Source organism: Dermacentor albipictus, chromosome 10 (assembly GCF_038994185.2).
Source record: "Dermacentor albipictus isolate Rhodes 1998 colony chromosome 10, USDA_Dalb.pri_finalv2, whole genome shotgun sequence".
Lineage (NCBI taxonomy): Eukaryota > Metazoa > Arthropoda > Arachnida > Ixodida > Ixodidae > Dermacentor > Dermacentor albipictus.
The window spans coordinates 91,432,128-91,454,734 of record NC_091830.1 but is presented as its reverse complement, the minus strand read 5'-3'; the positions used below and the strand labels follow the sequence as shown (position 1 = coordinate 91,454,734).

General features: G+C 48.1%; 1 long non-coding RNA gene across 1 annotated transcript; it reads right to left on the bottom strand.

Moving 5' to 3' along the window:
* Positions 1-37: 37 nt before the first annotated feature.
* LOC135918159 (uncharacterized) lies at positions 38-16,832 on the bottom strand. The gene is made up of 5 exons (XR_011509116.1): positions 16,774-16,832; positions 16,596-16,666; positions 8,457-8,516; positions 3,747-3,867; positions 38-270 (listed from the first exon to the last, which is right to left on the bottom strand). It is a non-coding gene; the product is annotated as an uncharacterized lncRNA (long non-coding RNA).
* Between the last annotated feature and the right edge of the window lie 5,775 nt (positions 16,833-22,607).

Here is a 22,607-nt window from a genome sequence, read left to right as displayed (position 1 = left end):
TTATTTAGAAATTAATGCTCTCGGGAGGTTGGCGTGAAGCAAAGTTCAGCTTTATTCGCATCAGTGTATTGTGCGTAGATCACCAATAGAAGCTAGTGCATGTGAACCACATAAAAGAAGGAGAGGAGGGTGCAACACATTCGCAAATAAGTCAAGCAGGCGAAGTAGGTAGCATATGCTGGTTCGCAAAAACCGAAGCGGTAGCTGCCGCGTATGCAGCTACGGCTGCACATATCGTGATAAAGACTACCACGTCTTTCGTCCTCGGTCCTGGAAAACAGAATGCACCATTAGCGTACACATTTATTGCCCCTACTAAAGAGAAAAGTCATAGTATTGCCCAAAGCGCCAATCACTAATTGCGATAGCAAACTGTTAGACAGCTATGCACAAAAAGGATGGTGGCTTTATCAGCTGTATGGAGTGCTGTAAACAGTTTCTTACTAATTTAATTAGCAAGCACGTTCTCACGCATGCTCAGGCACAGAAATATATTTCAATCAATGACCCCGGACCCTCGCTGTCAGATCACTCGCGGTTTGAAGAGCGCCAACAGAAGCGAGCGAATTTCTTTTCGTGTTGCCTCCTGCTTCAACGCGAACAAGGCGCCCGAGAACAAAGCGCAAAAAAGCAATCAGCTATGTCGGGTTGGCTAGCCTTCGAAGCCGCCACACATTACGTGGCGTGAGAGAGAGAAAACTTTATTGTTGTTGTGCAAGGAGTGGGGTCATCCCCGCGGTGGCGGCGCCTTCAGTCCAGGGACGCAGTGCCGGTGCAAGCACTTTCGGCTGTAGCAATCAGCTTTCGCTAATCCTTCAATGGCGAAGTGGTCAGCACCATCCGGCACTACTCGTGCTTTGAGTTTCGGTTAGGCGAAGTATTAGGAGTTGTTTTCAGGCCTATGGTTGAATGGCATATTGTAGCTCGCTGTATACAGAAAGCACAGAGTTATTGGTAAACGGAGGGTACACTGTGTGAAGGAACCTGGTTTGAGGATAGGTGTTGGTCTCTTGTTGCCTCCGGGCTGTGACTTGAACTCTGGTAAGTGTTGGCTGCACTAGGTGTCTAGTACTTGTGGATTAGGGCCATCAGGAGCCTTGCAATGATTGACTGTGGTGGCTTCCGCTATCCGGTGTGCTCGGAGGGTTTGCGCTGACTACTTCTTGTGCCTCTATTAGATTTTTAGGTGTGAGGTGTTTCGTTGGTGCGATAGAGGATATCGGATGGTAGATAATGCAGATGACTATTCGCCTACGTTCGATACGCTGTTTGACAGTCTATACGAAAATAGATTTCCTCATCCGTCTCGTTACCGTGGGCGATGGCAGCCTCCTCTGCTGCCATGACGTTGTACGTGCGAACAGAGGCGGATAACAGTTCGTACTGTCGCTGTTGTGCCACGCCAATTAATAAGCCGTCCCCTCTGCGGTACTTGTCCGCATCTGTCCAGCATACAGTGAAAGAGTGGCATATTCTTTTTATAGCGGGTTGGCTCGTGCTTTTCTCCTGCCCAATTGATATTCTTGGTGAATGTCACACGGTATAGGAGGCACCCTTATTTGCCTAGGCACGGACGTTACGCGTGCTTGTTGACAGTTCATTGTCGTCACGACATATTGCAATCTTCTAAGAGTTGCTATGCGTGCTCTTGTGTGGTCGACGCTTGGTTTGCGCATGTCGGTATGCTTCAATTATTTAGTCTCTAGTGTTGTGGATGCCAATTGATAATAGAATCTTCGTTTCCGTGCCTGGAGGAAGGAGAAGAACTTGTCTGGACGCTTTACACAAAATATGTTCATTGGCGTTCTTTCTGCGGATCACACGAGCTAGGCTCGAATATCACCATAGTTTCTGCTTGTGCGTTTATAGCGTGCTTATTGCAACCATTATCTTTCATGTCAATGCGTTATACGCAGTGTATTGGGACTCTGGGTAAAGGTTTTTGTTAATGATCACTTAAATGGCCTCTCTTCCTATGCTTCTTCCTACGGATTTGTATTTGAGCGCGAGGAGCTCGGATAGTTTGGGCGAGTAGTCCAAGCGGTACTCGTCAGAGTATACGGGGACATAGGGTAGCTCCGCTTGCAGGGAGAGCGTATATTGCGGGATATATTGCATAACGAACGCATAGGATCATCTCTCGTCTTTCTGGTAGGCTTTTAATGGCGGCGCAAAAACGAAGATGAGATAAGACCGATCCTCGAGGAGTGGCTCAGATATACGCCAGGCACGTGGCTCGCATGTTGGTGAGGCTTGCAGGCACGCAGTGTTTTCGTAACAGTAAAAGATTTCCGCGATTTTATTCCTTGGATAGTGTTCCCACTTTGCAATGGCTATAATAAATCCCCGTTTGGAATACTATGGAGTCGTCCTTCAGTTCTCTGATTATTTCATTTGGCAGTCTGTGTTGTCCGGGCGCTGTGCTTTCAGTTAGGGAATAGAACGCTGTCCAGACTTTGGGCGTTTCGAATAGGCGATCTGGATCGTCATTCAGATAACGTCTATAGTTCGGTATGGATGTATGTTGCCATGCGTGGTCGGCGACGTGTATTGTCTATAGCTTTCGCCGGATCTCTTCGTCCCACTGCGGTTGGTTTCGAAGCATGCTTGTGATTGTGACATTGACATTGACGTCAATGACATTCGTCCGACATTGAGTTACAAGCTCACTTCAAAGGAAAGAAACGCCATCAGTTCGCTCGATGAGAACGCGCACTGACACTACTGGCTGACCCACACTTTCCAAATGGAGCGGGGAATAGCGCATCAAGGGACGCGTGTCTAGACCTTACCCTCTTGAAGAACCACGAGGAGGCCACATGTAGATGTACGGAAGAGGGGCTGTATTACGATCACCGCATCGTGGAGGTTGCTACTTCGCTGAAGTATACACGTGCACACATGAATCGGATACTGCTGTGAGACTGGACGACATTTAGGAAACCGAGAATGCAACAAAAAATGCCGCAGTTTCGGCCGAAACGCGAAGCATTGATTGCGGTAGCAAATTAGTAGAGAGCTAGTAACGATACTAACGATACTTCTTTTATCGTCGGCTTAAACATGAAAAGATTAGTTTACTAAGTGACCTAACAAGCATGGTGTGAACGCGCAAAGGCGAACATGAACACATCGACGCGATGAGGGCGGACAATCGCTGCAATACGCTGGACGCCTGCGTGAGCAGGCGCAGCAGCGTCAACTAGCGAAGTGACCTTCGTGCGGCCCATCGCTTCAATGCGAGAGCGGCGAGAACACAGGGCGCAGAAAAGTATGAGCTGTCTGCAGCTCCCTTTCAAGATGCGGAGCGCGCGGTCATGCAAAGTACGCCCTTGTAAGGGGAGTTGAAACCCCTCCCCTCCCTCCCACGCTGCCAGCCCGCTGTCTTCTACGTGAGGCGCACGAATTTGAGCCGCGACCGTCCGATTACCTTACGCCCGGTCGCGGAAAACACAATTGCTGCAGGAGCTCACGGCCTCCTTCCTCCCTCCCTCCCACCGCGACGCGATCGAGCCGCGATGGCCAGCTTCGCTCGTGTGCTTCCACTTCCCCATACAGCATATACGACGTGCGGCGACGGTTGTATCGCCCTTGGACTTAAGTGGAATATCAAAGTTACGCTGACTGTGACGGAGAAAATGCGCCTGGAGTGTTCATTTATTTGCTATAGCAGTAATAAAACAAGGACATGAAATAGCTACAACAATGGACGAGTGAGCTCGAAAATTTGATTGGACAACACTCACCTCTATTTGTTCAGTCGATAGCCAATAGGATAAGGAAAAATATAAGGATAAGGATAAAGATTACGATACGCAACGGGGCCAAGCCGCTGTGGTTCATATTCGCCATAGCTGGCGAAGTCTTCTGAAAAAATGGGAGAAACAAAAACATCATACACAGCAAAATTTGCACATAGCGGCACTTACACAACAGGCGGAAGAATGGGCTGCGGTCCCCTTCACCAAAATTGCCAAAAGTATTAAGAATAGAGCATGCACCCTGCCAGGCTTATCCTGCCATGCACCACGGCGACCGCGGTAGAAAGGGACTCATGCTGCCCTGCCCCCTTCTAGCCCACCCCTAACGCTCCCACATCTCCATGTTTTCATTTTTTAAGCACACGAGAAGGCACAGGTGCACCAAGCAGCCATCTTTCCAGGCTCACCCTCCCATGTTTTCTCTCATACCAGCAGCATAGTGTGCGCGGTGGCGATGTTATCACACTTGCACTTTATGCGATACCTCATGGCTACGCCAACATTCATGATGACGGCAGAAATTCGACTGTCCAAAAATAACATATCGCATTATTTCTTGGCATTTTATATTGAAAGGGTATCGCTGTTTGGTTTGGGGAACCAGACGTGAAATGCGCCAGTTGCAGCATATATTGAGAGAGACAACACTGACTTCCGTAATAATAGGCGAGCGCTTAGCACTTTCCGATTAAAAGGCTTTGCAGTTAGGTACGAAAATAAACGTGCCACTCAAGGTGAAGGAAAAGGTGCGTTGCATTACCGGCTATAGAGAAAAAATAACAGCGTGGTCATTTTGCTTTCCTGCCTTGGCATGAATTGAATTTTTACAATGAAGCTGTGCACGGCTAGTTCCAGCGGATCGATGTCCGTAGATCAAAAAGCAAGGGCCGATCCCGAATGCAATACCTGGGCGACTCGACGTGGTGGTTAAGCAGGCTTCAAGCACAGCGCCCAACTTGCGAAAATAGGTTTATTACGTTGGGTCCAAACAGAAGCCCTATCAGATATAAAGCTGAGAAGAAACACATGGGACACTTTGACTACCGCCGGCCGTGTCTACTTTCACGTTCCAAGCGTTTGCGTATTTCCTTTTCTTCTGCTCTCTCTTGTTGGAGCTCCCGTCGAAAGGTCACGCGTATCTGTTGTCCGCGGTCCCGTCTTCCGCGCGAATGTAAATAAAGAGTCACGGTCGGTGACTTCGTACCAATGTTCAAAATTCAACAGAAATCAGGACTGAGGAAAATATTGAAGCTATGTACAGCAGGCTGGCGCATCTGATTGAGGCCAAACAGGCTATATTACAGAGATGGAAAACGCAGAGACTTACCAGGAAAAAAATAGCGCAATCAAACAGAGAAATCGATGATCATTCGAAGACCCTCGTGAAGCAACAGTGGGATGAGATCTGTAATTCGGGTGATGGTAGACTCAAACATGGAGGTAGCTGGAACCTCCTCAAGCACTTGCTCAACGAGAATGAAACAAGGACAAGCAAGAGAGCAGCTATAGCTAAGTTGGTTCATCAGGTAAGCCAAGATAAAATTGAGAGGGATATCATGGACAGTCTCGCAGCCAAATATCTCCCACTTAAACAACCAAACGAAGGAGACGAGAGCCCCGAGTATACGGGAGGCATATGTGAAGAACTTGACCGGAACTTCACTGAGAGTGAAGTGAGCGCAGCTCTTCACGGTCCTAATGGTAGATCGGTGGCTGGACCTGACGGAATAACTAACAAGATATTAACAAATCTAGACGATGAATCAATCTCTTATCTAACTGAACACTTCAATGAATGTTGGAGAAAAGGGGTATACTCAGAGGAATGGAGGGTCGCCAATACTATCCTCATGCCAATGCCAGGCAAACAACTCACTGTAGACAACCTCCGTCCTATATCCTTAACGTCATGTCTAAGCAAAGCTATGGAACATGACATCCTAAATCGACTCACGAAATACGTTGAGCAGAACGACATCCTCCCATACAACTTGATCGGCTTTTGTCCAGGGCTGACATCTCAGGGTGTTATGCTGCTGATCAAACATCACCTTATACAGGCCAGCCCAGCGCATACGAAAGCTCTTTTGGGATTGGATGTGGAAAAAGCTTTTGATCGTATAAAGCATAAGGTAATACTTGACGTTTTCTCGGAGATGGGTTTAGGCAAGGGACTTTTTAACATGACTAAGGACTTTCTTAGAAATAGAACTGCACAACTCATGCTGGGTGAGCTTAAATCAGAAGCTAAGAATTTGTCAATTAGGGCCTCTCCACAAGAGGCTGTGCTCTCACCCATGCTATTGAATTAACAATGTCGAAGGTTGCAAGAAATCTGGAGAAAATTGCGGGTATACATTATCTGATATATGCCGACGACATAACCATATGGAGTGCCAAGGGCAATGTAGGACAGACAGAGACCAGATTATAGGAAAGTTTATATGTAGTAGAGAAACCACTGAAAGACATGGGGTTGAAATGCTCGGCAGCCAAATCAGAACTCTTAGTCAAAAAACATGGCAGAAAAGGTCATAAACTAAGAGGTTACATTGCGCAAGATGAGCCAAGAGTGTGTTTATACACTCATGAACGATCCGCAATTAGGCTAGTTGAAAAAATCAAGGTTCTTGGGTATCATATTGATGGAAACAATGCTAACTATAGAACACTATAACATATCTCGAAGAAAACAGATGAATTCATTAGGTTACTAAGGAGAATTACCAATAGACACAGAGGCGTAGAAGAAGACATCTTTGAGGCTAATACACGCCTTTGCTATCTGTAACTTCCCTTATGTGGCCGGATTATTCAAATGGAAGTAGGCAGAACTTAACAAACTTAATGTGATGCTCAGGAAGCTCGTTAAAGTAGCCCTAGAGATACCCAGTAACGCTGCAACCGAAAAACACATGAGTATAGGGGAGCACAATACAATGGAAGAAATCGCGGAGGCCCAACAGCTAGCGCAACACGACAGATTGACAAAGTCACGCGCTGGCAGGAACATATTACAGGCAATAGGTGCAGAACTGGATACATCAAGGTGCCCAATAGAGGCTGAAGTAAAATTAAGGACTGAGGTTAGGAACAAGATCAATACCAACCCTCTCCCCAGAAACATGCATCCAGAATATGATGTCGTAAAGGGGAAAGGCAAGAGCTAAAGCACTCTTGCAGGAAATAGAGTGGCAGAACCAACTGGCAGCTGTGGTTGATGCTGCCTTGCTGAAAGGTAAAGAAGCATATACGGCCATTGTATCAAATTATCAAGGGAAGGTGCAAGACGCTCTCACTATTTTTACCAAGGGCTCCATGGTGGCAGAACAAGCGGCAATTGCTGTAGCCATCAGGAGTAATAAGTGGGTCTGCATTTACAGTGATTTGAAATCCGCTGTAAAGTGTTTTGATAAAGGCTACGTAGCTGGAGTTGCAGCTAAACTTTTTGAAAACATTGGGATTATGACAGCTGAAATCCGATGGTTTCCTCCGCATACGGGGAAATTGGACGAGACTCGGGTAAACCTCAATGAGGTTGCTCATGACTTAGCACGAGGGCTTGCTAACCGTGACAGTCACAACCAAGCCGTTCACCATTAAGCCAGGGAATCTAGAGATCATTTAATAACATACAACGACGTTACCAAACATTACTATTTAGGGCGCAGACAATTCCCATTGCCACATTCAAAACTGAACAGGGCTCAGGCAGTCTCACTGCGCTTATTGCAAACGGATACATATCCCACACCGTAGACTATTAATAAAATATATACGGAGAGGCAAATTCAGATGGACGGCAATGACTGTAATGGTGTCATTGGAATCAGACATATGCTGGCGGGGTGTCCCGCGACTCTCCCAAACCTCGTTGAAGAATGTACACAGTGGGAGAAACGGATTCAAAGCCCACTGTTTCACGACCAACTAAGGGCAGTCCAGACGGCCAATGATGTCGCTAAAAGGCTTGGCCTGACAGTGCCAACGTGGGAGCGGCCCGCCTTGGCTTGAGGATTCGAGCCTCCGGACCTCATGACAATAAAAGTTTTCACACACACACACACCTCTGTGTCATATGCTAAACAGCTTCGCAGGACACTTTCACAGAATGGAAGGGCTCATGAATATAAAGACAATTTCCTCTGATTCCTAACATAACCTACCTACGCTAATGACTAAAAGTGTTTTGCACGGCAGCCCGTACATGTTGCTTACTGAGAAAAAATAGCCCCTGTTTATTGGCGACTATCCAAGTGATGCTTGCCTTAGGCGCAGCTAGTCCAGGCCGTCTTTAAATTTGCTTTCGTCATATATACCTCTCTCTCTCTCTCTCTCTCTCTCTATATATATATATATATATATATATATATATATATATATATATATATATATATATATATATATATATATATATATATATATACAGGTATGAGTCCATCTCATCGCTTATAAATGTCTCTAGCTCTGCACAGCGTCTACGCCTACGCAGAATGAATACGTCAGCAGAAACCCATGAATATGTCATACACCGGCGCATTCTGCAGGTTGTCATTTCACGAGCGCGCGCCTACAATCATGGTTAGAATATAATGCAGCCATTTCGCATGGTGCACTTCACGGCTTTCTAGCATATAGCACACGCTGCTTTTTCAAGACATTCAAGAAGGCGCATTCGGAGTTGCAATTACTCACCAGATTCGTCATCTGTTGTCACATCACCCGGCGAGATTTCGTAGCTGATACCCACGAAGACTGCGTGCATGACACAACGAAGACTTGACGAAACTCAAATAAATCAGGCATTCTTCAATTCTATGCCTCATGAAGTGGAAGCATGTACACGAATGATTGCACAATTGTCACAAAGACCATATTCTTTTGCAAAAGAGTTTGTGATGGGTAGTGTGAGTTTGGGTAGTTTGTGATCTAAAAATAGTTTGTGCACTTAACCAGACGCATGCTTAAGGCCATGCCCTGGGAAAAAAGTAATGCACATAATGGTCGGCAGAATTAACGCGTCCACGATCTCTTCCAGGAATCTGGAGGGGCCGCTGCATGTCGGGTGAACATTCCTCGCTCTTCCACTGTCAGTGAGATTCGGCACGTAGATATCAGCAGCAGGGAGCTGACACAAATACGGAATCAAAGGAATAAAGAATCTGATTGCTCGTAGCGTAAATTCTTACATTTTTAACGGTAGACTGACGTGGTACGCTTCTTTACTCCTAGTTTCATTAGCATTCTCGGGTGCTCATCTCAGGTGAACGTTTGTGAAGCGTAATGTAATAATTGGACTGTTTCTTTACCGATGATAAAGGTATTGTCAATAGTCGATAATCAAGTATGCAAAATGCTTCACCAAGCATAGAATACTACAGTGCGTGGTTTGTGCAGAACATTAAGGAGAACCCGCCGTGGTTGCTCAGTGGCTATGGTGTTGGGCTGCTGAGCACGAGGTCGTGGGATCGAATCCCGGCCATGGCGGCCGCATTTCGATGGGGGCGAAATGCGAAAACACCCGTGTGCTTAGATTTAGGCGCACGTTAAAGAACCCCAGGTGGTCAAAATTTCCGGAGTCCTCCACTACGGCGTGCCTCATAATCAGAAAGTGGTTTTGGCACGTAAAAACCCCAAATATTAAAAATAAACATTAAGGAGATTGTATGCACAACGAAATACAGTGCAACAGAACCTGGCTCCTACTTGCAAATGAATAGCCCACCTTATATCTTTTGTCAGTGTGTTCCTTCAGTCCTAACGTCGTGAGTAGGAGACGTACAGATCATTTCGTTTCAAAAAAAGGACCCACACACACACGTATATATATATATATATTGTCACGTGGTAGTGACGGTGAAGAAAGAACACAGTAGCAGTACTGTGAAAGACAAAACTAGTTTTTATTGGGTGAACCTGTGCCCACAAAACAGGCTACACTTAAAGCACAACGATAGCGGCGAACACAGTCGGCGATCGTCGAAAATCTCATCAGCGGGTCAAGCGCGTCGGCTTTTATAGAGCAGTCATCGAATGTTCCAGACTAATCGTTCGGACCCGCGTGCCTTCCACAAAGTTCTACACCATTCGCGTCAGGTGATGAAATCAGATAACATAACGTTCAGCGACAACAGAGAGCAGATAGAAGCATCGATAACGTTCCAGAAACTTCGGATATATACAGGCGCGTCCCACGCCGTGCGATTACTTTTGTTAGGCTGCGAAACGTGGTTGCCCGATAAAGATAAGTATACGTGTCAATACCCCCCTCTTAAAGAGCATCGACCCGATGCTACATACAAGCGAAATAAAAACACCCGTAGCAAATAAAACAACAACAAAAAATAACGAATTTCGTCAGCGTCCGTAAAAGGGTTTAAGGCGCACCACGTGGACCACTTCAGATCGTGCGCGGCGCCGCTGTGAATGCGAAATGCCGTCTGGCACGACCTCATAGTCCAGAGCGCCAATACGTCGGATGACTCTGTAGGGTCCGAAATAGCGTCGGAGTAGTTTCTCACTGAGTCCTCGTCGGCGTATCGGTGTCCAAACCCAAACACGGTCGCCAGGCTGGTACTCGACGAAGCGTCGTCGGAGGTTGTAGTATCGGCTGTCGGTCCTCTGTTGGTCCTTGATCCGCAGGCGGGCGAGCTGTCGGGCTTCTTCGGCGCGCTGGAGATAGCTAGCGACGTCAACATTCTCTTCGTCAATGACGTGGAGCAGCATGGCGTCGAGCGTCGTCGTCGGGTTCCTGCCGTAAACCAGCTTAAACGGCGTGATCTGTGTTGTTTCTTGCACCGCCGTGTTGTAAGCGAAGGTTACATACGGGAGGACCGCGTCCCACGTCTTGTGCTCAACGTCGACGTACATCGCAAGCATGTCGGCGAGGGTCTTATTCAGGCGCTCCGTGAGACCATTCGTTTGCGGATGGTAGGCAGTTGTCCTCCTGTGGCTTGTCTGGCTATATTGCAGAATGGCTTGGGTGAGCTCTGCTGTAAAAGCCGTGCCTCTGTCGGTGATGATTACTTTTGGGGCGCCATGTCGCAGCAGGATGTTCTCGACGAAAAATTTCGCCACCTCGGCTGCGCTGCCTTTCGGTAGAGCTTTTGTTTCAGCGAAGCGGGTGAGATAGTCCGTCGCCACGACGATCCACTTATTCCCGGATGTTGACGTCGGAAACGGCCCCAACAAATCCATCCCAATCTGCTCGAATGGTCGACGAGGGGGTTCGATCGGTTGTAGTAACCCTGCTGGCCTTGTCGGTGGTGTCTTGCGTCGTTGACAGTCTCGGCATGTCTTGACGTAACGGGCGACGTCGGCGGTCAGACGCGGCCAGTAATACCTTTCCTGTATTCTCGACAGCGTCCGGGAGAATCCGAGGTGCCCAGCAGTTGGATCGTCGTGTAAGGCGTGCAGTACTTCTGGACGCAGCGCCGACGGAACAACAAGAAGGTAGTTGGCGCGGACTGGTGAAAAGTTTTTCTTCACGAGTAGATTGTTTTGAAGCGTGAACGAAGATAGTCAACGCTTAAATGCCCTAGGGACAACGTCGGTGTGCCCATCCAAATATACTCGACAAGGGCTTTTAGCTCCGGGTCCCCTCGTTGTTGATCAGCTAAGTCTTCCGCGCTTATTATTCCAAGGAAGGCGTCGTCATCCTCGTTATCTTGCGGCGGTGGGTCAATGGGGGCGCGTGATAGGCAATCGGCATCTGAGTGTTTTCGTCCGGACTTGTATGTTACAGTAATGTCGTATTCTTGTAGTCTGAGGCTCCACCGTGCCAGCCCTCCTGAAGGGTCCTTTAAGTTAGCTAGCCAACACAACGCGTGATGGTCGCTGACCACTCTGAATGGCCTGCCATATAGGTAGGGGCGAAATTTCGCTGTAGCCCAAACGATGGCGAGGCATTCCTTTTCCGTTGTGGAATAATTGCCTTCCGCTTTTGACAACGACCGGCTAGCGTAAGCTATCACGTGTTCATGTCCATCTTTTCTCTGGACTAGGACGGCACCGAGGCCTAGGCTACTGGCGTGAGTGTGAATTTCGGTATCGGCGTGCTCGTCGAAGTGCGCAAGTACGGGCGGCGACTGCATGCGTCGTTTGAGTTCTTCAAATGCGTCGGCCTGCGGCGTTTCCCACTTGAACTCAACGTCACATTTAGTTAGCTGTGTCAGCGGCTCAGCGATGCGTGAAAAGTTCTTGACAAATCGCCTGTAGTAGGCACACATGCCAAGAAATCTACGCACTGCTTTCTTGTCGGTGGGCTGCGGGAACTTTGCGATGGCAGCTGTCTTCTGCGGGTCGGGGCGGACTCCAGACTTGCTGATGACGTGGCCTAGGAACAGAAGCTGATCGTAGGCGAAGCGGCACTTTTCTGGCTTCAGAGTGAGCCCTGATGACTTGATGGCCTCGAGTACTGTTGCAAGCCGCCTAAGGTGATCGTGGAAATTTTCGGCGAAGACAACGACGTCATCCAAGTAAACGAGACAGGTCTGCCACTTCAATCCTGATAAAACCGTGTCCATGACGCGCTGGAACGTTGCAGGCGCCGAGCACAACTCCAAAAGGCATAACCTTGAACTCGTAGAGGCCGTCTGGGGTGATGAAGGCGGTCTTTTCGCGATCTCTTTCGTCGACTTCTATTTGCCAATAGCCAGACTTGAGGTCCATCGACGAGAAGTACTTGGCGTTGCAGAGCCGATCCAATGCGTCGTCTATCCGTGGGAGGGGGTATACATCCTTCTTCGTGATCTTGTTCAGTCGACGATAATCGACACAGAAACGTAGGGTTCCGTCCTTTTTCTTTACCAGGACAACAGGGGATGCCCACGGGCTTTTCGACGGCTGGATGATGTCGTCGCGCAGCATTTCGTCGACTTGTTCTCTTATAGCTTCACGTTCCCGCGTCGAAACTCGGTAAGGGCTCTGGCGTAGTGGTCGAGCGCATTCTTCGGTTATTATGCGATGCTTTGCGACTGGTGTTTGTCGAATCCTCGATGACGTCGAAAAGCAGCCTTTGTATCGTCGAAGCAGACTTCTGAGCTGTTGCTGCTTAATCACGGGGAGACTTGGACTTATGTCGAAGTCTGGCTCGGGAACTACAGTCGTCGGGGTAGATGCGACAGAATCCGAGAGGACAAAGGCATCGCTGGTTTCCACAATTTCCTCGATGTATGCAATGGTCGTGCCCTTGTTGATGTGCTTGAACTCCTTGCTGAAGTTTGTCAGCAACACTTTCGTGTTTCCTCCGTGCAGTCGAGCGATCCCTCTTGCGACGCAAATTTCACGGTCGAGCAGAAGACGTTGGTCGCCTTCGATGACGCCTTCTACGTCAGCGGCTGTTTCGGCGCCGACCAAAATAACAATGCTGGAGTGAGGCGGGATGCTCACTTGATCTTCGAGCACACTCAAGGCATGGTGACTGCGAGGGCTCTCCGGCGGTATCGCTTTATCTTCCGACAGCGTTATTGACTGCGACTTCAGGTCGATGATTGCGCCATGTGGGTTCAGGAAGTCCATACCGAGAATGACGTCTCGTGAACACTGTTGGAGGATAACGAAAGTGGCAGGGTAAGTTCGGTCATGAATGGTTATTCTTGCCGTGCAGATTCCAGTCGGCGTGATGAGGTGTCCTCCTGCGGTGCGAATTTGAGGACCTTCCCATGCAGTCTTAACCTTCTTCAACTGGGCGGCGATGTGTCCACTCATGACGGAATAATCAGCCCCTGTGTCCACTAAGGCGGTAACCGCGTGTCCGTCGAGAAGCACGTCGAGGTCGGTGGTTCTTTGTCTGGCGTTGCAGTTGGGTCTTGGCGTCGGATCACGGCTGCGTCGTGTTAAACTGAAGCTTGAACGTCGTGTCGTCAAGTCGTCTTTCGTCGGTGTAGTCTTGGCTTCCTGACTTCGTCGGGACGGCGGCGTGTCGTCATTAGGTCGTCGAGATGGTTGCTTCGTCGTCTTCGTCGGCGGCGGAGGATCTTCGTCAGTTCGACGAACAGCAACCGCACCTCCATCGGTTGCTGCTTTTAGTTTTCCGGATATGGGCTGACGGACCGGCCGCGGGCTGGGCCAGTGTATGGTCGGCGCTGCGGCGACAGGTAGCGGCCTGGTGACGGCGAACGGGAAGCTCGTCGATGGCTCCACTGAGTGGCGGCGAGGTAGTCGGCGATATCGCGAGGTCGTTCGCCAATCTGTGGCCGCGGCGCGTTAACGGCGAAACCTCGCAGTCCCATCTCCCGGTATGGGCATCGGCGGTACACATGGCTGGCTTCCCCGCAGTGGTAGCAGAGCGGGCGGTGGTCAGAAGCGCGCCAAACGTCTGTCTTCCTCGGGTAGGTGCGCTGGGCGACGGCTGGTCGTGCTGGCGGCGGCGGCGGCGGCGGCGGACGACGAAACTGCGGCGTGACAGGGCCCCTGCGCGGTCGCGGAGGGGGGCCTTGACGGCGTGCGACGGCGGCATAGGTCATTGCTTGCGGCTCGGGCTGCGGCGATTCAGGGGCTACTCCAAGTTGTTGTTGGAGTTCCTCACGCACGGCATCGGCAATCGAAGCCACTTGAGGCTGTGATGATGGGAACAGCTTTTGTAGCTCCTCCCGCACGACAGCTCGGATAGTCTCGCGTAGGTCGTCGGTGGCCAGTGACTGAAGTCCGGCGTAGTTTGTCGCGTTCGTGCGGCGGTCGAATTGCCGGTTTCGCATCTCGAGTGTCTTCTCGATGCTGGTGGCCTCGAGAAGAAACTCGTCGACGGTCTTCGGTGGGCTTCGTACCATCCCGGCAAAAAGTTCCTCCTTCACACCACGCATGAGTAGGCGAACTTTCTTTTCCTCGGCCATATCAGGGTCGGCGTGGCGGAACAGACGGGTCATTTCTTCCGTAAAGATGGCAACGTTCTCGTTTGGTAGCTGCACTCGGGCGTCCAGCATGGCTTCGGCCCTCTCCTTGCGCACGACACTTGTAAAGGTGCGCAGGAAGCCGCTACGGAACAGGGCACACGTAGTCAAGGTCGACTCCCTGTTCTCAAACCACGTTCTGGCGGTGTCTTCTAAGGCGAAGTAGACATGCCGCAGCTTGTCATCGGAGTCCCAGTTGTTGAATGTCGCGATTCGCTCCTATGTCTCCAGCCAGGATTCCGTGTCTTCAGTCGCTGCTCCATGGAAGGTCGGTGGGTCCCGGGGTTGTTGTAGGATAACGGGGGACGCTGGGGCAGCCATTGAGGTTGTCTTGACCGCGATCTTCTTTGTCGCCTCAGGTAGAAGTCCGTGTTCTGGGGGCAGTCCTTGCAGTCTGCGGCTAGCACGCTGGTCTTGGGCGGTGTCGGTTTTGTCCTCGGGCTTCGGGCTTGGATCGCGGCTTTGCGGGGGCGTTCGGTACATGAACGCACTAGCACCTCCACCAGATGTCACGTGGTAGTGACGGTGAAGAAAGAACACAGTAGCAGTACTGTGAAAGACAACTAGTTTTTATTGGGCGAACCTGTGCCCACAAAACAGGCTACACTTAAAGCACAACGATAGCGGCGAACACAGTCGGCGATCGTCGAAAATCTCATCAGCGGGTCAAGCGTGTCGGCTTTTATAGAGCAGTCATCGAATGTTCCAGACTAATCGTTCGGACCCGCGTGCCTTCCACAAAGTTCTACACCATTCGCGTCAGGTGATGAAATCAGATAACATAACGTTCAGCGACAACAGACAGCAGATAGAAGCATCGATAACGTTCCAGAAACTTCGGATATATACAGGCGCGTCCCACGCCGTGCGATTACTTTTGTTAGGCTGCGAAACGTGGTTGCCCGATAAAGATAAGTATACGTGTCAATATATATATATATATATATTTATGGAGAGGGACCCGCCGTGGTTGCTCAGTGGCTATGGTGTTGGGCTGCTGAGCACGAGGTCGCGGGATCGAATCCCGGCCACGGCGGCCGCATTTCGATGGGGGCGAAATGCGAAAACACCCGTGTGCTTAGATTTAGGTGCACGTTAAAGAACCCCAGGTGGTCAAAATTTCCGGAGTCCTCCACTACGGCGTGCCTCATAATCAGAAAGTGGTTTTGGCACGTAAAACCCCAAATATTATTTTTATTATATATGGAGAGGGAGTGAGAGAGAGAAAGAGATAGAGAGAGATTGGAAATGACGGAAATTATGCGTTCACTGTTTCTTTTGCAACCTCAAATCCGCAGCGCAGAATAACCAAGCTTCAATAAGACTAGGACTCATGTATAAAAAAACGGCATCAAAGATGTTTTGAAATTTGGCTCGTGCACAATAGCGCTTTGGGACGCCTTGCACGAAAGGTGCATCGCATAGCAGGAATTTACTAATAAATATTGAGCATGCGCCATGTTCCAGATGACAATAAAGATAGACGTTGTGGGACGCGCCCTTCGCCGAACAGCGTCTCTGTGCCTCATTTATCGTTTCGGCACGTTTGTCACAGGGGTAGCGCGTCGTGTCTTGCGACGCAGCATGTTTATTTGCGGTATAAATAATCCACCTTATGTGTATTTTCGAAGTGAACTGTTCAAGATGTTCCGATGAAGTCGTATCACCTACATTGCCTCTGTGGGGCATGAAAAATTCGCAAACGTACTCTGATGCCCACACGACGTGTGCTTTCTCAGATGTGTAGACTATCTCAGCTTTATATTCTCGTGAAGGAGGGCAATAAGGGACAAATCTAATTGGAACGTTAAAAAAAGAACAACATTTCAATCCTATTGTATTGAACCCAACAATAACAGCACGAGGCTTCCAAGCTGGGTATTTACGAGCAGGGCTCTATGAAGTGTAAGGCGAGCTCCAGAATTCGCTTTTAAAAATTTCATACCTGAAATCACGAACAGCAAGGCGATGACTGAAGAGAAGTACTTCATCTTGGCAGCAGCCTAAGTCTGGAAACTGCGTAGACAAGAGCGGTGTTAGAAATGTGTGGCGCAATACGCATGTCTAAGAAGGAACCAAATTTGCAGAATTAACCAGCCATTTCAACAGGATGTCTAGCTTGCCACACGCAGTGGTTCTTCGTAGCGGTCAACGAAAATGCGCTCTCCTCGATTTTGCTAAGAGAATATATAGTACCAACTAACGATTCTCGTTGCGCTTGGCGAATACGTATTCGTAGAGCCAGGAGTAAATCATGCATTTAATAAATAACATATTATGTTAGAATGAGCTTCCAACGTTGTTTGTCATTCTAAGCCGTCTACCCATTAATTCAACACTGACGTTTCAGAGGGAAATCCACGTCATATATTCATTTGCGCGGACAGGCCTAATTAAAGAAGACATTGAAGTTAAAGCATAATTTAGTTCCGTTGCTCTCGCGCACGTCAGATGACAGAAACTGTCAAACTGTCCAACAGCACACAAACATGTCACTCAAGCACGTGCGCCTGCGTGACAAATATTACGGCGCGACAAATGACGCAGCTTTGTGCAGCGGCTGAAAAGTTGGACGAATATTTTACCCATTTGTCATATTTTACCATAAATTTGTGCAAATGTCATATCACGTTCACTTCACGAATTTGCACTCTAGACAGGTTGATATCCGCGTGCTGTGGAATTAGTACAGTGAAAGCTCGTTAATTCGAACTTCAATAATTCGAATTTATGGATAATTCGAACTCTGCGATTTGGTCCGGCCAAGCTCCATAGAAGTCTATGTATAAAAAAGTCCGTTAATTCGAACGCGAGAAGGTTCCCTCACGGATAATTCGAACTACGCTCGCCTGGCACACAGCCAGAGAAACGCGCCTACTGCCTACACACAACGCTGTATTGCCTCCGAAACGGAGAGAACGGCGAGAGAAGGCAACAAACGAGGGGTCAGCCAGAAGGCAGCGGCGGCTGCCGCCTCTCCGTTCTACGTAACCTCCGAGACTTCTTGCCCGTTGCGAATCTCGGAGGCTTTGCAAATCTTGTACAGCTGCTAATGTTGTGCGGAGATGGCACAACAAGCGCCAAAACACAGCGAATCAAGTACGTCGCAGCTGCGCTTGCAATCAAGAACCAACGAATCAGGACCTTCGCCACCTTCACATGTTCAGCGTCTTTGTCTCGGCAGTTTTCATCGGTTGTGCACCTTTGTTTTCAGCTAGGAGGTATCGGCCGTCGCGATTCATTGTGATGGTGTTAAGCCTCGGCTAACGTTCATTTCGGTGGACATCGGTGGTGTGGCACAGTCGGACCCAGAGCTTCGACTTGACGATGGCGTGTGCCCGCGGCACAGGCCATCACTTTCTGACACGCCAAATTCCTGACATGCCCTACTGCTTCCAAATCGCAGTGTACTGTTGCTCTCCTTCACTTTCGTTAGTTCGAACTTTCATTAATTCGAACTGAAGCGGCTTCCCCTTGCGGTTCGAATTAACGAGCTTTTACTGTATTGCTTGCCAGTTGTAATGGCAACCTGCACTCCAGGTTTGCACCAGCTCAGTGAGATTTAATCATATATGAATACAATGGTTTGCACAAAACCCTAAGGGAAACAAGCACAAAGGCATAGATACACATCCCTAAGGAAGTAAGGGAAAGACTTCTGTGAAATCTTGCAAACAGGAATAGTTTTTGTGCACGCGGTTATGAACCGTGTGAGAAATATCATTCTTTAACAGCACAACAGACAAATTTATGAATACGTAGATAACTTTCTCCGCAAAAATATGTGGTAATAATAATGAATAGGTAGGAGTAACTGAAGTAACTGAGCAAGTGGAGTAACTGAAGGGTTTCGGAAAGGGTGAAATGACTCTCAATCAATATTCAAAGACCTAGTTAATTATGGCGCCACAAAACGCTCGAGAATGTAGTGCTTACGCCTGCGACTGGTACTTCCAAAAGTGTGTGGATATGTTATAGGCTGTACTTTATGATGTGCGCAGATTTTAAAAAGAAATAGTCCCGCCTCCAGCAATACTGAGAAGTGAGAGCGGTGCCGACAGCCTGCACCTTAAGTTGCGAAAGCCGCCCGTCGTGTTGCTTGCCCACAAGTACAACTGCGGTTATTCTCCTACATATTGGCATTTTCAACCAAGTTAAAAATAAATAGCTGGTACAATAGGTTTGCGTTGTTGTGCAGGCCTGTAGTACATTTCCACCGCGTTTTCCCCTAACAACACAAATAGATTACCAAGACGAATACAGCGCCAGCTTTCTGCTCATTGCAGACGAAGGCTTATCTGCACCTTTTTAGCAAAAAGAACAGGTGGGTTCTATACTTAGACTACTGGACTGGAGGGTGCTCTCCAAAAGTGAAGTCGATTGCCGCCATCTTGCTAAAGGCAAAAAAGCCGGAACCAGAGCAGTTGCGTTAGCACAGTTTGGAGTGCGTACGTCATGTTTATGGTTGTGCTTAATCGGCACGGCGTTTAGCTGATTGTGGCGTGACTTCCGAGCGCATTACAATTTCTCACGGCTGCAGCAACCACCTGAAGTAGACGCTGCTGGTATATTGTTCTCATGGTAATATAAGCTATTGTTGCTTGCACAAGAACGCATCTCGTGGGAACGCTTCCTTCAGTTCGGAACGGCTCAGAAGGTAGTCCTACTTTCACCCGTGAAAATTAGGCGGCAAGTAGTCGCTGATACATCACTGCATGTTCAAATATGTAGAGCAGCCGAGTCCAATTACGTCGTGGCAGTGCGAATTTTCTGCGAACTGCTTACTTGGTTTGCACACATCGCTCGATTTCTTGGTTTGTAATAGGAAAATCAGTGAGGATGCTAGAGAAGAAGACCTTGCCTTTGATTTAAGACAAAAAAAGGGAAGGGCTTCAGGTGCAGTGGTCACCCAGTCGGAACAATATGATAAATAGGGTTATTCAAGATTGAAATGAAGTCCACTTCTTCTCTTGCATACGCCTATGAATTCCTCACCGTCTTGGATCTTGATCTTCCACAAATACGTAGTAACGCGCCCAGAGAACATTGGGTTGATTTATGACTCGAACACACGAGTGTATGACCCCAATTCAACTTGAACGATTAAAGAGGGATTTTAATGTTTGGGATAGATGACATCCCTCAGAACTCTAACCGAGCGTTTTGTGACGGGTGCGAACATTGCTTTCGAGATATGTATTACTTTAACAGCAATATACACCGCACCAATGTTTAACACTAAACTTGTAGTGAACGAACATCTGCATTTCCAAATGTGCAAGAGTTATCGAGAAGTATTTAATGCTGTCTCTTTCTTTGTGTAGAGTCACTGAGTGATTTGTTTATGTTCTCTGATTATTTCAAACTGGGCCAGCAAATCATTTTGTTACCTCAACAAGGACCTTTGGCGTGATGGATGACAGGCATCCATTTCTTTGGGTGTATTTAAATTATAACGCAATGTCCATTACCAAGTTCAATCACGGGACCGCTGGATTCCGCATGTAAACATCAATGGTTTCAGCATGCTTAAATCTATCATTTGCAGTGGCATTCTTGAAAAAAATCTGTCTTGTAGTTTGGGACTAAAATAAAAGCGCTCGAATGAAGTATTGTGAAGAAAATAAGGTCTCCAATGACGCGAGTAGGTAGTAGATAAAAGATGCATATTGCACTTTCTTTCTTAGCCTAGTGCTTTGCTATACCACTTCAACCCTCTCCCCGGCCCTTCACGAGAGAACCAACAAACCAGTAAATGAAGTGTGTAGTCGCGCGATGCGCGATATAATGAGAAGTTGCTAGTAAATGCTTTATTAGGTCTCTACACGAGGTAGCTGCAAAATCTTTAAGCTAAGCAGCGGGTAATCGGTGGTCAATATTATGCAGTGATAGCACTACGGGCGAACAATTCCGATTGGCAATGCGGCAGGACGGCAGATTTTCTCGACGCTTGCAACAAGAAATGGATGGCGATTTCTTTTTTTGCATTAACAACAGACATTTTCGAAACAATACACATCCTAAAGAGGGTTGTTCTCAACTTTGAAGCGCTGAAACACAAATGCAATGTTATTCTGCACCGACTTCGCGGAGGCTTGTGCGGAGGACGCGCTTGTTTTGCCTCTAAAAAATGGTCGTCGTTGCTGTCATCGCTTTCGTAGGCGCCAGTGGATACTTCCACTCCAGAAGTGTTATATAACCTGCTTGCAAAAAACTATAACACAAAAAAGTGCCATAATTCAATACTTAAAATAAGGCTACCAACGGCGTACACTAGTAGAAGGTGCTGTGACATATAGCTCTTGGGTGTTCATGATTTGGCAGCGTAGGGCGCCGAAGATAATTTTTCGCCAATTTAGTTCAGCAAAAAGAGATCTAAGCCTGTGTTTAACGAGAAAAAAAAGGGGTCGCTTATTCAATATGCTAGACAGCCTTCCCATCAGTGGGATTTAGTTTATTCACGGTTTGAGAGGTTCTCGCCCCGTTGAAATACATGTGGTACCCCTCGCATCTAAATTCTCCCCTCAACAAGCATCATGATGCATGTCATGCATTATAACAGCTATATGTGATGATTCCGCGCTTGTGCCATACACCAATGCTTCTAGCGCGATAATTTAAATACAGATGGTCATACAGATTGGAACATTGCGTTAATCTGTCATTTCTGAAATAAGCGTACTTTTCCAATCACCTTTTGTTACCTTTTGTCTAGGTCAGCACGTCGGCTGATTGTTGTGTTCTCGCGGCGTGAATTCCTCCGCGCTAATTAAAAGAAGTTTCGTTCATCCAGCAAAGGGATTCGTACGTCAGCTCATCAGCGCAGTAGCCCAATGCTCCTACCGCTGGGCCATCTTCAAATGAACACTTCACGGGTTCCGACACCAACATGCTCTTTTATATGGTTTCCACGGGTTGATTATTATTTCCGTATCACAGCACATTCCCACAATGGCGAATTGCCCAAGAAGCGTGTCTGTCAAAAATATATGTAGCTTAGTTTTCAGGTTATTTGGATAAGAATAATATGTAGCAGATACAACGAGCTGCAATCTAAATACAGCCACAGCCACTGGAGGTGCGGCCTTCCGCGAGCATCGAAAACCGCGTGATCCTCCGCGGTGCAGCTATACGAATAGTGTTGTCACGGCGTGTGAATATGCCTGCATTTGGGCGTGGGCGCTCAAGTACGCTCGTGCTATTCTTTGCGTGCATGCGCTTGCGTGCTTGCGGAGCACGCACGTGCGTGTGTGAATGTGCGCGTTTGTGAATTTCAGAATGCGTGAATGTGAATTTCAGAATGCATGCGTGCGGATGTGCGTGCACGTTTATGTGGGCATCGATTATGTGCAAGCGTATAGTGTGTGTGCGTGTGCGAGGGAGAAAAAGTGTGTGTTTATGGCGGCGAGGGAGGGAGTGGGTGTGAGCGAACATTTTCGTGATTACGCCTGCTCTTGCAAACAAACGCAATGCAGAGATCGTACTGGCGCAACCTGTACAGCGAATCGTCGATGCGTGGCAGCGAATAGACTTCTTTCTTCTGGAGCTGGTTTAATTTGCGGTAATCAATGCAGAATCGCCAACTGCCATCTTTCTTTCTGACTATGACGACGGGTGACGCCCCGGGACTTTTCAAAAGCCGTATCACACAATCCTCGAGCATGATCTCCGCATATTTTTTAATCTCTTCGTGTTTCTATGTAGCTACACGGTAGACAATTTGTCGAATCGGCCGTGCAATGTCACCTGTGATGACGCGTTTCTTGGTCATTGGTGTTTGTTTCACCGTTGACATTGTCGAAAAGCGATCTTCGAGCTGGTGCATCAGTTCTAATAGGCGTAAAGTGGTCGAAGGCGGGAGGGTCGTTGCTTGTGGAGCCAAACAATCTTTTTACTTGGGTGTTTTCCTCGCAGTACATGATTGCGGTGCTCTTCTGGATCTGACGGCGTTCGTTGC